We start from the raw sequence: 13,755 nt of genomic DNA, 5'->3' as shown, positions 1-13,755 counted from the left end.
GCTTCCAGATGGAACTAAAACCCTCTGGACTTCAGTGAAGTCTTAGTGGTCTGGCTGTGGTCTTCTCATCTGAGTGGACGCACCCTGAAGTTAAGTCCTGTAATGTTAAGGTGGAGGTCTTAATGTGACTTCCTTAGAAGTCAGCAGAGTTGACATTTCCATCATGAAGTGTTCAGAAATGAGGTGGAAACAGTCTGCATTCAGCCTAAAAATGATGGCCCAGAAGTTTCAGCCCTGGATGCACTATGGGAAGTTTTCCAGTGGACACATTGTACCTTATATATTCATGGGATTCTAGTGACATGAGTCCAGCGACATGATAATGTTCTTCTGGCTCAGTAAACAGGCTTTCAGGATGTTGCACAGCATCTAACCTCCTCTCTCAGGAGTCCTCATTGCCCTCAGTGTCCATTCTGTGGCCTCCTACACCAACTTTTTTTCTCCCTGTGATAAAGGCAAGTTCCTTGAAATCAGGCACTTCACCCATGAAGATTGTCAGGCAAAACTCTTATCCATTAATACTGAAAGGTCACAGACTTTGAAACGAAACTCAAAAGGTATTGAAAGGTTCTCTGTGGTTCTTTGTCTATAACATGAACTCAAAATTTTATTGATAATTTAAAGACTTACTAGATAACTTGAAATATTCCAGAAATATAATTTATATACTTTCCATCTTTTAACTTTGAAACATTTTAACAAAATCCATTGGTTACAAAAAAAAACTTGTCATTTAATAACTACAAATTATGTAGATAATTTGCTCTGAGTTGTCAATAAATTTAATTTCAGTATAACATTTTGTGTAGTTGATTGGAGGAACTGGAGTATGTCTAAATTGTTTTAAAGTCTATTTTCTGATATTTGTTTAGCATAACCATTTCACTAGGTGTTAAAAATTCTTTTTTCTCCTACAAATGTAAATTTAAATATAGGAATTGGGTTTATAGAAATGTTCTTAGACTTTACAGGTTATTACATAATTAAACCTTCACCCTCACTTAGTCATATATAATTCATGATAACTTTGCTTCACCTATATTACTATTTCTTTAAAGGATTTGTTTCAGTTAATTTCACCCAAACTAGCTTCCATAAGGAAAGTCTGAGGCTGCTTTTCCAGACTAATGGAATACAAGGGAAAATTTTGTCCTGCAGTATAAAAAATGTCTTTACTAGTCTGTTTCTAACATGCTAATCCTAGGCCAGCCCTTAATGACTTCAATTCATACTTCCCAAAGTGCTCTTCAGCCAAGCAGCTCTCCTCACAGACCTCAAAAGGCTCTCCAGATAAACCGTTCTCCTCTGTAAAAACTACAGTGTATACGTATGTTATCAAAAATAAATAACTATAATCTATAGAAAATTCTTGAAAACCAGCATTGATGGGAGTAATGAATGGTATATAAAGATAGTTAATGTGTTAATATCTAAGAGAGTAATAAGTGGTTTACCCTAACACTCACCAGTGTCTGAGTAAAGATATGTAAGTATGTACACAGGAGACTTTTAAAATATGATTTTGAAAGATAAAACTCTCCCACATCCATTATATTTTTATAGATTCATATATTGAGAAAGAAATAAAATCTCTGTACCAGAAATCAAATAAAATTAATTTGGCCTATATCAATATTAGTAAATCTCATAAACATAATGAAAGGATGGGGACACGATGAAATCTCAGATTAACACAGAGGCTGATGTATATCAAATGCATTTAAAATTGCAGTGACCAAAGCCTGCAGAAGTCATCTGACCAACAGAATAGAACAGAAAACTCAGAAATAAGCCCTTTAACATACAGATTGTCTTCAATGGAGAAGCCGGACCAATCAGTGGGAAAATGACCATCTATGCAACCATAGTGCTGGGCAAAGTAGATATTCATGGTCCACCCTCACCAAAAAATGACATTAAAACAACTCAAAATGGAGACAATACATAATACTACCAAAACTTGGAAGAAAACATCAGGTAACTTCTTGCAAATGACATCAACAGTACAGATAATAAAAAAAGGAAAATAGCAGATAAACTGGAAGTCATGAAATAGTATCATTAGACTCTATTAATAGAATAAACGTGTTGTATAAAGTGAGAAAATATTATTTGCAAATAATTTTGTCTGAGCAGAGACCTTCCAAGTTTGATTTCTGTTGCTATGATAAACACCATGACCAAAAGTAAGGGGAGGAAAGGGTTTGCTTGGCTTAGGGGATATAGCCCATCATGGGGGACAGTCAGGAAATTGGGGAGACAAGAACTGAAGCAGACAGAAACAGTGGAAGATGATGTGCACTGACTCGCTCACAGCGACTTGCTCAGCTTGCTTTCTTTACAAATCAGAACTACCTTCCCAGGGCTAGCACTGTCCATGGTGGGCTATGCCCTCACACATCAATCTTTAATCAAGAAAATGTCCCTTCAGATCTGTTCACAGGCCAGTCTGATAGAGGCGACTCCTTGATTAAAGTTTCTTCTTCCCATGTGACTCCAGTTTGTGTCAAATTGACAAAAACCAAACAGCACAATTGGCCCCTTGTTGTTGACACACGAATATATCATTATTATACCATGACATGTTCTTCCTTATTTATTCCTAGATCTCATGTGAATACAAAACAAAACATGGTGTAACTCTAAAAGCCCTGTAGTCTTGGCAAAATTCAAACACTTTGAAACTTCAAAGTCTTTTTAAAAATATCACAAATATCTCAGTTTCCGTAAAATCAAAAACAAGCTAAATATTTCTTACTCCAAAAGTGAAGAACCAGTGAATGAGGAAAAAGAAAGTCCTACAATATAAATAAAACCCGGTGTCTCCTGATCCAGCTTCTGGAACTCACTCACCGTCTTCTGGGCTCTTATGCGTTTGCATAGTTTCACTTTCCTGATTCTGTTCTCTGCCGGTCACAGAGCTTGCCTCATGAGCTCATGCTACCTCCACTCTACAGCCTACACTACCTAGATGCTCACGCCATAGTCCGGACATCTCTGACATGCTGGAATCTCCATGGCAACTGACGCCTCCTCAGGTGCTAGGCCTCAGCTTCTCTCCGTCACCCCTTCGACCCTGCCATTTCCACTGAACCTGAGGCTTCGCCCTTAACAATGGCCTCCCTTGGACTTTCTTCAAAGATACTCTAGCCCGGCCGTGCAGTGCCAAGTCTCAGCTGCTCTCCACAATCCCATCCTGCCTTCAAACCAGTACCATGCGAGAAAACGGTATAGATCATTTGCCAAGTTCTGTTGTAAACTTGATATGCAGCCTTGGTGAGCCCCCACTAGAGAACAGATTTTGTGTGATGACCCTGAAAAGAAAAAAATGCTTCCTGGATGATTTCACCTTAGTGGTGCTGGTCTCTTCTTAACCATGACTGAGTTTTCAGCCCTATTGTCCCAGTCAAACAAAGGTGTTACTTTTTTAAGTGATACTTATTTATTTTATTAATTAAAGTTGATTCTTCAGTTCCAGATTACCAGAAACCACTGGTTATTAATGCAAAATATGACACAATCAACCAAGGTAGAGCCTTTGAGAGATTCTCAAATTTGCCTCTGAACAGGCACAAGCCAAGTCTCCAGAGCCTGTGCTTTTTCCACATTTTTATTTTCTTATCTCCCACAAAACAGCCCATTAAGCTCCAAGAGAACAGCAGTTTTCCCAGTCCAAAGCTCCAAGATCCATCTACAGTCCTCCCCAAACATCAGCAAGCACAGGCCCTTCACAACAATCTACCATTCTCTGGCAACAACTTTCATATTAGTTATGTTTATGTAGCTTTGATAAAACACTGCGACCAAAGGCAACACAAGAAAGAGGTTATTTTGGCTTCAAGCTCCAGAGGGAAGTAGTCCATCATGGTAGGGAACCACGGGAGCAGCAAGAAGCAAGCATTGTGTCAGGAGCTGGAAGCTGACAAGTCACACCTTCAACCTTACACACGAAGCAGGTAAAGCAACCTGAAAGGGGGGTGAGGCTATGAACTCTCAAAGACTTCTCACAGTGATGTACTTTCTCCAGCAATGCCACACACACCAGCTCCTTAGCAGCGCCACTAACTGGGGACTGGATGTTCAAAGGCCTGAGCCCTCAGGGATTCATTCACACACCTCACTGAGCACTTGGTCTCCAGTTGCTGGCCCTGGTTGATGCAGTGGTGAGGGACCAATCCACTGATAAAATCGTAGATATGAAAAGTGGAATGGTAGCTGCCAGGTAGGAGAGCGGGGGAGAAATGGAGAGACATCATTTAATCAGGGTAGAGCTTCTATTTAACAAGGATGCAAGTTGGCTAAATATATAATTCAATATACATGATATATTAACACCACCAGAAAGAAAGAAAAAAAGCATAGATCATTTTAATAAATACCAGAAACCCATTTGATAGAATAAAAATCCTTCCCCAACAAGAACTTCTAACTTAAAGGTTTGGGAAAAAATGCATCTCAAGATAAAAGGTGGTGTGACATGCCCCAGCCGATACCATACAGAATGGGAAAGACAGCTTTTCTTCTAAGACCTAGAACAAGGGTGGGTGGCTCTTTGGTCTGGACAAGGATTTGCTTTGATAAAACCTCCAAAATGCTGGAAAGGCTCATGACTGTCATCTCAACACTTAAAAGAGAGAGAAGCAAGAGAACAGTCACATGTTCAAGACCATTCTGAGCTACATGGTGAGTTTAAGGGCAGTCAGGGTTCTTAAGAATGACCTTGCCTCAACAAACAACTAAACAAATAAAAGGGCCTCTTAAACCACAGTTAACAAAGGCAAAAGGTAGACAGAGTATTGCATTGAACAAAAATGTTTCTACTTAAAATAGAAACGATTAAACTAAATATATATCCAAAGACATGAAGTCCATGTGCTGAAGAGACATCTTCCGTGCCATGTTGACACACTCTTCACAGTAGCCAAGGTCTGGAATCACAGTCAGTATCTGTCAGCTTGACAAGAGACAATGGAAGTGTTTCATGTACCCACCATGAAAATATCTTGGACTATAAAAAAATGAAATCTTGTCATTTCTGGCACCGTGGATGAATCTGGAGGACGATATGTTGAAGTAAATAAGATCTGTGCAAAACGACAAATAATGCCTTGTTCCCATCCTATGCTTATCTTTCCTGGCCACTCTTAACCCCTTCTCTGCTCTGGACCCTACCATTGGTAACCATTCTCTTCTGTGCTTCTGTGAGAGCAGGTTCTTCAGAATCTGCATAGGGTTAAACAGGAGAGATACGCCTGATTGCTCCACCACATGCTGCAATCACTACAGCATACAGTAATGTATGTTGAATTAATTAAGAGTCTAGTTTGGATGTGCTTACTGCAGAGAAGTGCTACATGAGGACACACGCCAAATCCTGCCATTTGCTTGTCAGCAACGCATACATGTATCAGAATCATACCACATTCCAAAATATGTTCAAATTTATGTGTAGATAGAAAAGATTTTTAAAATATTGATACATTGCCATCAGCCACAGCTCTACCCTATTCTTGGTAGCATAGACTTGAAATTTGCATTCAAGATGGTGAATTCCTGAGGAAGGTTCTGGGAGGGAAATGAAATTGGTAGTCAAGAGCAAGGATTGTATCTGTAATACAATACTCCTCTTTTCAAGGGGAAGGGAGTTAAATTTCAATCAGTAACTATTTTCCATACATTCCCTATACTCTTATCATTCAGCGTTGGCTACAACTCACAGTTTTAGAAGACACACACCTCAAATATTAATAAGAACATTTTAAGGCAGGCTTGGTAGCAGCCTACACCTTCAGTACTAGGAATTGGAGAGCAAGGGCCTTTCAGGTAGAAAGCCAGTTTGATCTGCAGTGGAAAACTCAAACTCAAAAAGCCAATAAGTGGTTTTAGTAGAATTCAATGGCAACACCCTGAGTAAACTCTAAACTTACTGTTATAGTTAGACTCCAGCTATTTCAAGCACGCTCATGGTAGCTTCTCCTAGAATCTCCAAACAGAATATCTGGCCCCTAGCATTGTCTGATTCACTTAACACTGTGACTGCCAAGGAGTCATTTAATCACCTTGGGACTTTGCAGTAGAGGGGCAGCAAAAGATGGCCTTTGGAGTTCCAGCCATATTTAAAACCAGAGATTTATAATCTACATTTCATTTCAGTTTCAAACTGTGATGTTGGTCTTTCAGCTGCTTGTCCTATGTTCACTTTTCACCCTTGTTATAGCCCCAGACAGGTCATCTACCCCCACGGGGCATAAACTCCAGGGGCAGCACAGCAAACATGGGCTATTTTAAGGTAAAACAAACAACAGCAACACCTGCTAGAATGCCAATTTCAGTTTTTAAAACAGCAAAACAAATGTGAGCTTTGTGTATCCATACGTTGCTATGATAAGTCAAGCCACACCGTTACAGAGGAAGAGGCTGCCATTCCTTGGGTAGCTTGCCTACAGCAAATCAATGGTGGTACAGGGAACGCGTTCTACTTTGCCTCGGAGGTGCAAGGGAATGAGAGAGCATGCACATTGCCTTTGAGCAATCACAGATCAAATGGCATGTAATCATGACTCTCCCCCTCTCAACGCGATCCCTTTGAAGCCAGCGCGAGACAGACTTGTCTCTGTGCGACTTTCAAGTTCTATCTCCACAGCCTTACTTGAAAATCCGGTTGCTATGGTGATGTGTACCTCTGCAAGCATGCTCCTTCGCAACAACTAAGTCACGCCCTATTGAGAAAAAGTGGTGTCTACGGCTTAATGGTTCAGCGAAAGCTGACGGATCTGTGCTCTGATTTCCAACTGAGAGGTTTTTAATAAGCACTTTCAGCTTCTGGAATCTGAGAAGGTGGAATAAGAACGGTGCCAAATTTAGCAGGGTCGATCTGAAAGGCCATTTCCTTCCAGCTGAAAAGATACACACGCCGAAGTATGCTGAATTGGCATGCCACCCTCGGGCTTGTTTCCGGGGGCAAGGGAAAGGGAGACTTAGACTGTCTGTTTCAAAACGAGCCAAAAGGGCTATGTAAGTAGCAGATGCCCCTCCTCCAGTGCTGTGCTCACCCATAAGCCCTCTTGCCTACTGCCTACTCAAACAGGTGCCCATTCCCCTGGGCTCCCTTCCGATTGTTCCTGGAGCCTCCCACTAATCTCACTATCAAGAGGCAGGGCAGTGGGAAAAGGGCCAGTTCCCTGCACAGCTGAGAAGGATCTCAGTGTCAAAACCTCTCTGAATGCATTCCCCTACATATAAAAATATTCCATTGGAGCATTAGATTTAGTAACAGTGTGTGTCAAGGGCTAGTCAGGAATATGGTTGACTAGCTGCACTAATATCTTTCTATTTATGCAACAAATTACACCCCCAGTTCTATACAACAGGCTTCAAAAAGAACTCTTGAAATACAACTTATTATATTATTTTATAGCTTACTAAAATACAAATACCTCCAAAGACAAAAACTGCCTTCTTCCTTTTTTGAATACATCTAGAAATTATCATAATCCTCATTAGCATAATGAAAGGCTTGTGGAACTTAATTGTGTTTGGGATGAATATATGGAATACACAAATAAATCTAATGTAAAAGTCCTCTGATGTGGGAAACATCTTCAATTATACTGCACATGTTTGACATATTTCATCTTTAGCTGTTTTCAGGAGAGATTTCTCTAAAGCCTAAACTACCAGCCAACCAGTCCCATGCAGATTCTAACACAAAACCGAAAGCAAGAAAGGTCTGTGCTAATAAAATAGGCCAATAAAAACTCCGTTTATGATCATAGACTGCAAATTAAAAGGGTCACAGTCTAGAAATAAGAACATCTGATGACATAAGCATCAGCATCTCAAATTAATATCTGCTCTGAGGTAACCATGCAGCTCGAGGAAAAGTGTGGGCTCTGGCAGTTCTCCAGGAGAGATAAGGCTGAGCCAAGGAGATGTGTGTATCATTGCGTCCTCCTCCTTGGAGACCAGGGTTTAATTGTGATCCCCCTATAAAATTACAGACCTAAATGGATGGGTCAAATAATCACCTTTTAATACTACAGCTTGCTTTTTTCCACTTTAAGATTTAGCCTCTCATATTCTCTCTCTCTCTCTCTCTCTCTCTCTCTCTCTCTCTCGTATGTGGGAAGGGGCATCTCAGACAGTCACTGTTTATCTCTGTTTGTTTGAATTCCTTCCTCTATTGTTAAGTAAAAACAAAATACACTCTCCCAATCAAAAAGAAAAGAAAAGAAAATAGAAAGAAAAAAACAGCTTATCACGGTGGCCAATTTTCTAGATCATCTGTAGACAATCACACTTTCTTTGTCCTTAACTTAAAAAAGAAATCTTTACAAATCATAAAGTTCTTCCCCAAAACATTTGCCGAAACATATTACAACAGATTCCTAAAGGAACCGACTCAGGTGATCTTTCTCCTCTACCTGTCAATGAACCCAGTGTTCTAGCTCTTTCTCTGTTCTCTCTGTTGATTCTGTGTGGACCCATTCCCTCCAGTTTCACGGTGTGGGCACTGTTCGGTGCTGAGCAGAGCATAGTCCTCCTTTTCCACTCCAGGGCTGGCGCATGATGCCCAAGAGCTACCTTCTAAACCCTTCTCTTTCAAGATCTGCAGCAGCAGTTAGAAAGTCCAGTAAATGGTAGAGCTAAAGTATTAGTGCTCCTTCTCATAGTAATCTTCTCCTGCGGTCACTTCATATTGTGAATGTTTGTTTTAGGTACCGCAGCCCAAAATCTTAGACTTGTTTTCCATCATCTCACGCCTGCCTCCACATAAACTTAGTTCTAGCCTTCAGGGTAGGTGTACCTGCTTTTGTATCCCTGGTCTTTCCTGGTTCATCTCTCATCATTCAGATTTCTCCTACCTCCCATACACTTCAAGGCTAGGGTAGTCCAACTGGCCACTCAACCCCCTTACTTCAGCTAACCACACCTGAACTTCCTTTAGTGACTTATCCACCGGGTAGGCAACGTCCCGCAAAAGGGTGGATTTTTAAGCCTGTCCCCATGTAAACAGTGGGTGCAATAAATTTCTGATTGATTGTTGATAGTTTTGTGATACGTGTTCTAATACTGCAACTCACACATTGCTGGTAGAAATATACAATGGTACAGCTACTGCTTGATAATTTCTTATACACAGGCATATGCCTCTACCATACATCCTGGCCATTCTACCACCATTTAGATGAGAGAATTAATTTAGTCACCGTTTATCACCCTATAGAAAATTAAGCAATATTTAAACAAATCCTTTTCTACATCTAACAATGAGGAATACATCTAGAACGTTTTGCAGTTTCCTCAACCAAGTATTTGCAAGTGCTTGAAAGAGGCACAATGCAGAGAATAGTGTGTCTGGAGAAACAAGCACATCCTCTCGAACAACATTAAAGAAGCCTTCAAGACTAGAGTGCTAACTTCATTACTTCCCCAAAGACTTTGAACTTGCCTTTCGTTTTATTGGCAGACATGACGTGCGTTAAGTTGACTCACTGTCCTGTTGATCCAGCTGTTCCTTTTACAGTAGACAGAAATAATAAACGCAGGAAAAAGGTGGCAGCTGGCAAGTGGCAAACAGGCCTGTTAGTCATGAAATCTGTGCAGACTGTGTCAAGTCCCTTCCTCTGCAATGTCAACTTTTAAGCCTGTTCACTGATGGCTCAAGAGTCATTGCATCTCCATCTTGTCTGCAGGTCTAAGAGTTTCCTGTGCGCGTGCGCACACACACACACACACACACAGGCATATGTGTACATGAAGATGCAGGTCTGGGACACACAACTTTTGTTGTGGCCCTGTGTGGTACATGGTGTGTGACTTCCCTGCTTACCATCTTTGTAGTTTTAGTAATTTTACTTAATTATGCTTATGCAGCATAAAAGCTATCTATTTAAAATATATGCAGTACTTTGAGAAGCCCCCAGATAGTATCAAATCAATCTGTGGCCAAGTACTACTCCTTCCGAAATACCAGGCAAACGCTGACCTGTTTTCTCTTCTTACAAATTTCACATGAATCTGATATTACTATATACAGCTTCGTGTCTGACCTTCACTCAGACTGTTTGGTTAAGTCTTCTCCATCTTTGTCTACTCATCAATGCTTTCCTTTGCGTGATCACTACTTTATCATGTGAGGGTTCCGTATTTTCATTTTACTTCAACAGTTGATAGAGCCCCAGGTTTTACTTTTTATCTATAGTGAAAGAAGCCACTAAAAATGCCGCAGGAGATTCTTTGTATGATTTGAATACATTAACATATTTAGAGGTACATTTTATTACCTATAGTTTGTTTAATTTTGGCAGATTTTTAAAAAATGCTCTTTATCTCACTGTTGGGTATACTGTCCTGTGAACATCAGCTGCATCCTATTGGCTGAGAGCATTCCCCAAATCTCAACATTCCTGTTTTTTCTGCCTATTTTTCAGTTGTTAGTTATTGGAACCTAAATCTAAAAATATAAATCTACCTACTTCTCCTTGCTTGTCACTGTGTACCATCCTCTCTGAAAAATCTACTAGGTACATAAGAAATGGATTGAGGTCCAGTCTCTTTTTAATGAGGTTCCTATACCAATTTCATCCTATATGATTGTTACAAATTTGATCTTAATATTTATTTTTCACTCATCACATCTTTTCATTCCCCTCCCCCTTTTTCCCTTTCATTTCAAGGTTTGGTTTATCTTATTCTAAGAATGTTTTGTGGCTTGAGAATAGAGTACCTCATAAGCTCACGTATTTGAACATATGGTCCCCAACTGGTAGGTGTCTTAGGGTTTCTATTGTTGTGAAGAGACACCATGACCACGGCAACCCTTCTAAAGGAAAACATATAATTGAGGTAGCAACTTACAGTTCAGAGGTTCAGTCCATTATCATCATGGTGGGGAGCATGATGGCATGCAGGCAGACATGGTCCTGGAGGTGTAACTGGGAGTCTTACATCTTGTAGGAAACAGGAAGTCAAAGGAGACACACTGGGCAGAATCCTGAGAATAGGAAACCTCAAAGCCTGCCCCCACAGTGACACACTTCCTGTAGCACAGCCATATCCACTCCAAAAAAAAGCCATAGTTCCTAATAGTGCCATTCCCTAAGAAATTATGGGGGCCAATTACATTGAAACTGCTACAGTCTGTCTGCGAAACTGTGGCATCTTTGGGAAGTAGAGACTTGGTGGTGGAAATCAATAACTGGAGCGTGCTTTGAGAGTCCATAGCTTATCCAGCTTCTTCGGTTTGCCTTCTATTTCTTACGCATGGTAAAGACGTGATTTCTCAACTGTCTGCTTCAGCTGCCTGCTGCTATGCTGCTATGAATCCCCTGCCATTATGGACCCTCACCCTGGAACTACAATTCAAGATAAACTCTTCTGTAAGTCACTTTGGGTCATGTGTTTTGTCACAGCAACATAAATACTGATAAAGAGAATTTCACCTAAATGAATGTGTGTACAGTGTGCAGGCACTGACAGTAGGGGGATTGGATCTTCTGGAGCTGAAGTTAAGATGGTTATGAGCGACTATGTGGGTGATGGGAACTGAAACCGGTTCCTCTGCAAGAGCATAAAGTGCTCTTAACCACCAAGCTGTTTTTCCAAAGACTTCTTTGCCTTTAGACTGAGATATGAGGGAGGGGGGGGTCATTTATCTCCCCTACTCTATCACCTACAAGTCTTGTCCACATATCTCTCTCATCTCTTTCTGATGCTCCATATACCTGTGTTTGTGATTACTTGATGTTCTCACACAGATCACCTACTTTGCTCTTTTTAAATCAGCCCCCTTTTCTACATCACTCAGTTTTTTTTTATTATTCATTGAAGTTCATGAATCTTTTCTTTTTGAACCTATTATTTATCTAACCTGGCATTTATTTCAGCCTATGGATGTTCATACTTCTAAAATTTTTATTTACTTTATATCCCCCATGTCTCTACTTAATATGCTTAATTTTTATGTTCCATTTTTCTTCTAGTCTTAAATGTATGAGATCAAGTTAGAGCTCACATTTGTGGTTCTGTCTACATATTTGCCATGTCTTTCATTTCTAGATCAATTTTAATTGGCTATCTTCTTCTCAACATGGGTCACATACTTCTTTTTCTTTAAGTGATATATATATATATATAACTATATATATAGTTATGTTTAATTAAATACTAATAATATAGAATTCTACACTTTAGGATGTCCTATAATTTCTGGGATTATCTCTTTGCTCCTTTTCTGTCTTAGTGTCCTTAGTATATTTGTTGACTCAAAGAAACAACTGTAGTCCAGCAGTGCTACTCATTAGAAAAATAAAAAGTGATAGAATAAAACTCACTTATGTACCGCCAGTCTATCATACCAGGGCAAAGAATAACTTCCTGAAATCCTGTGTTTATTGTTCACCATAGAGAAGGAATCACCTTTGTAGCTTTTAGGATAGAAGAGAGTCAGTGGTAATGACTTAACATACTTAAAGTACTTAATGCAAAGTACTTCAGCTGAACTATATTGCCTTTGAATGGTCAGTAACAATACGTGTTGGTTTTGAATGAAGAAGAGTAAAGAAGAAGGAGAGAGAGAGAGAGAGAGAGAGAGAGAGAGAGAGAATAGTAAAAGTGGTACAAATGCCAGGACATACAAGTAAAGTCATTTTCATTAATGAAAATAAATCTGCTCTCTCTTCCAAACGTCATCTTGTCTTTTGAAAGTAACGTTGAAACTTTCTTTCAATATAACAGATGGTTACGTCCTATATTTAATCTATATAATACCTATATAAAAAATCATGGGGATGTAAAAAAAGAATTTGGGGGAGGAGAAAGACTATGATCAAAATATATTGTACAAAATAATCAAAGAATAAAAAATTAAATAGGAATCCATGATATAGATGAGGATATAAGGGTTCAGGGGATGTAGACTATGAAAGCTAAACTGATCATGGTAGACACATTTTTCTTCTTTGTGGTAATTTTCAAAAAATTTTGGAAGCGATGAGAATTCCTCAGGGCCCATACCTCTGGTGGATTAACAGTTCTCTTTACTTTTATAGCCACCTACAGGACTAACAACACCAGACTGAAAGAAACCTGGGATGAGCAGAGAGCTCCCTACAAGCCTATTTTCTTGAAGCAGAGGTGTTTAACTGTTCTATCAGCATTATAAATACCACATTGTCAGTTTTCCACCATGGTATTTCAGATGCTCCTGATATAGGCTATTGCTGCTTCTCCTAGTGTGGCAGCCTCCCATCACAAATGTTTATACCTAGCAGATGGTGGCTTCTTCCCCCTCTCCTTTGTTGCCTTCCCACTCCCTGCACCCTGCACTGCACAAACATTGAGTGTAATAAACATTTCAGCTGCTCAAAAACTGTTCTGAAATTTATGGCAGAGTCAGTTCAATTCGGAAAGGCAGCACAGATGTATCTACGCAACAGAAAGGGTATTATAATAAAAATACTCATTATTAACAGGGCCGGAGTTAGTAACAGCATTTCATGGTTTTGTTTTCTGCACCAACCCCACCTTCCTGCAAGCAGAAAATCCAGATTATTAATCATGCCTATTGTCACAAAAGACTGAGACTTGATTAAGCACCAATGACTTCTCCAAATAACAGGCACATTTTAAGGACAGTTCAGTGTTTCAGTGCAGTGATTAGCAAACAAAAAATGGGCAGCTCTAGGCACGGAATTGTGGAGGGTTTTTATTAGGGAAATCTCCATAGAAGAGACGTTCTATGAGTTCTACCAT

This window comes from Microtus oregoni, unplaced genomic scaffold, assembly GCF_018167655.1.
Source record: "Microtus oregoni isolate MIOR12 unplaced genomic scaffold, Mior012 000022F_ref0000154, whole genome shotgun sequence".
NCBI lineage: Eukaryota > Metazoa > Chordata > Mammalia > Rodentia > Cricetidae > Microtus > Microtus oregoni.
Note: the sequence above shows the minus strand (reverse complement) of the source record.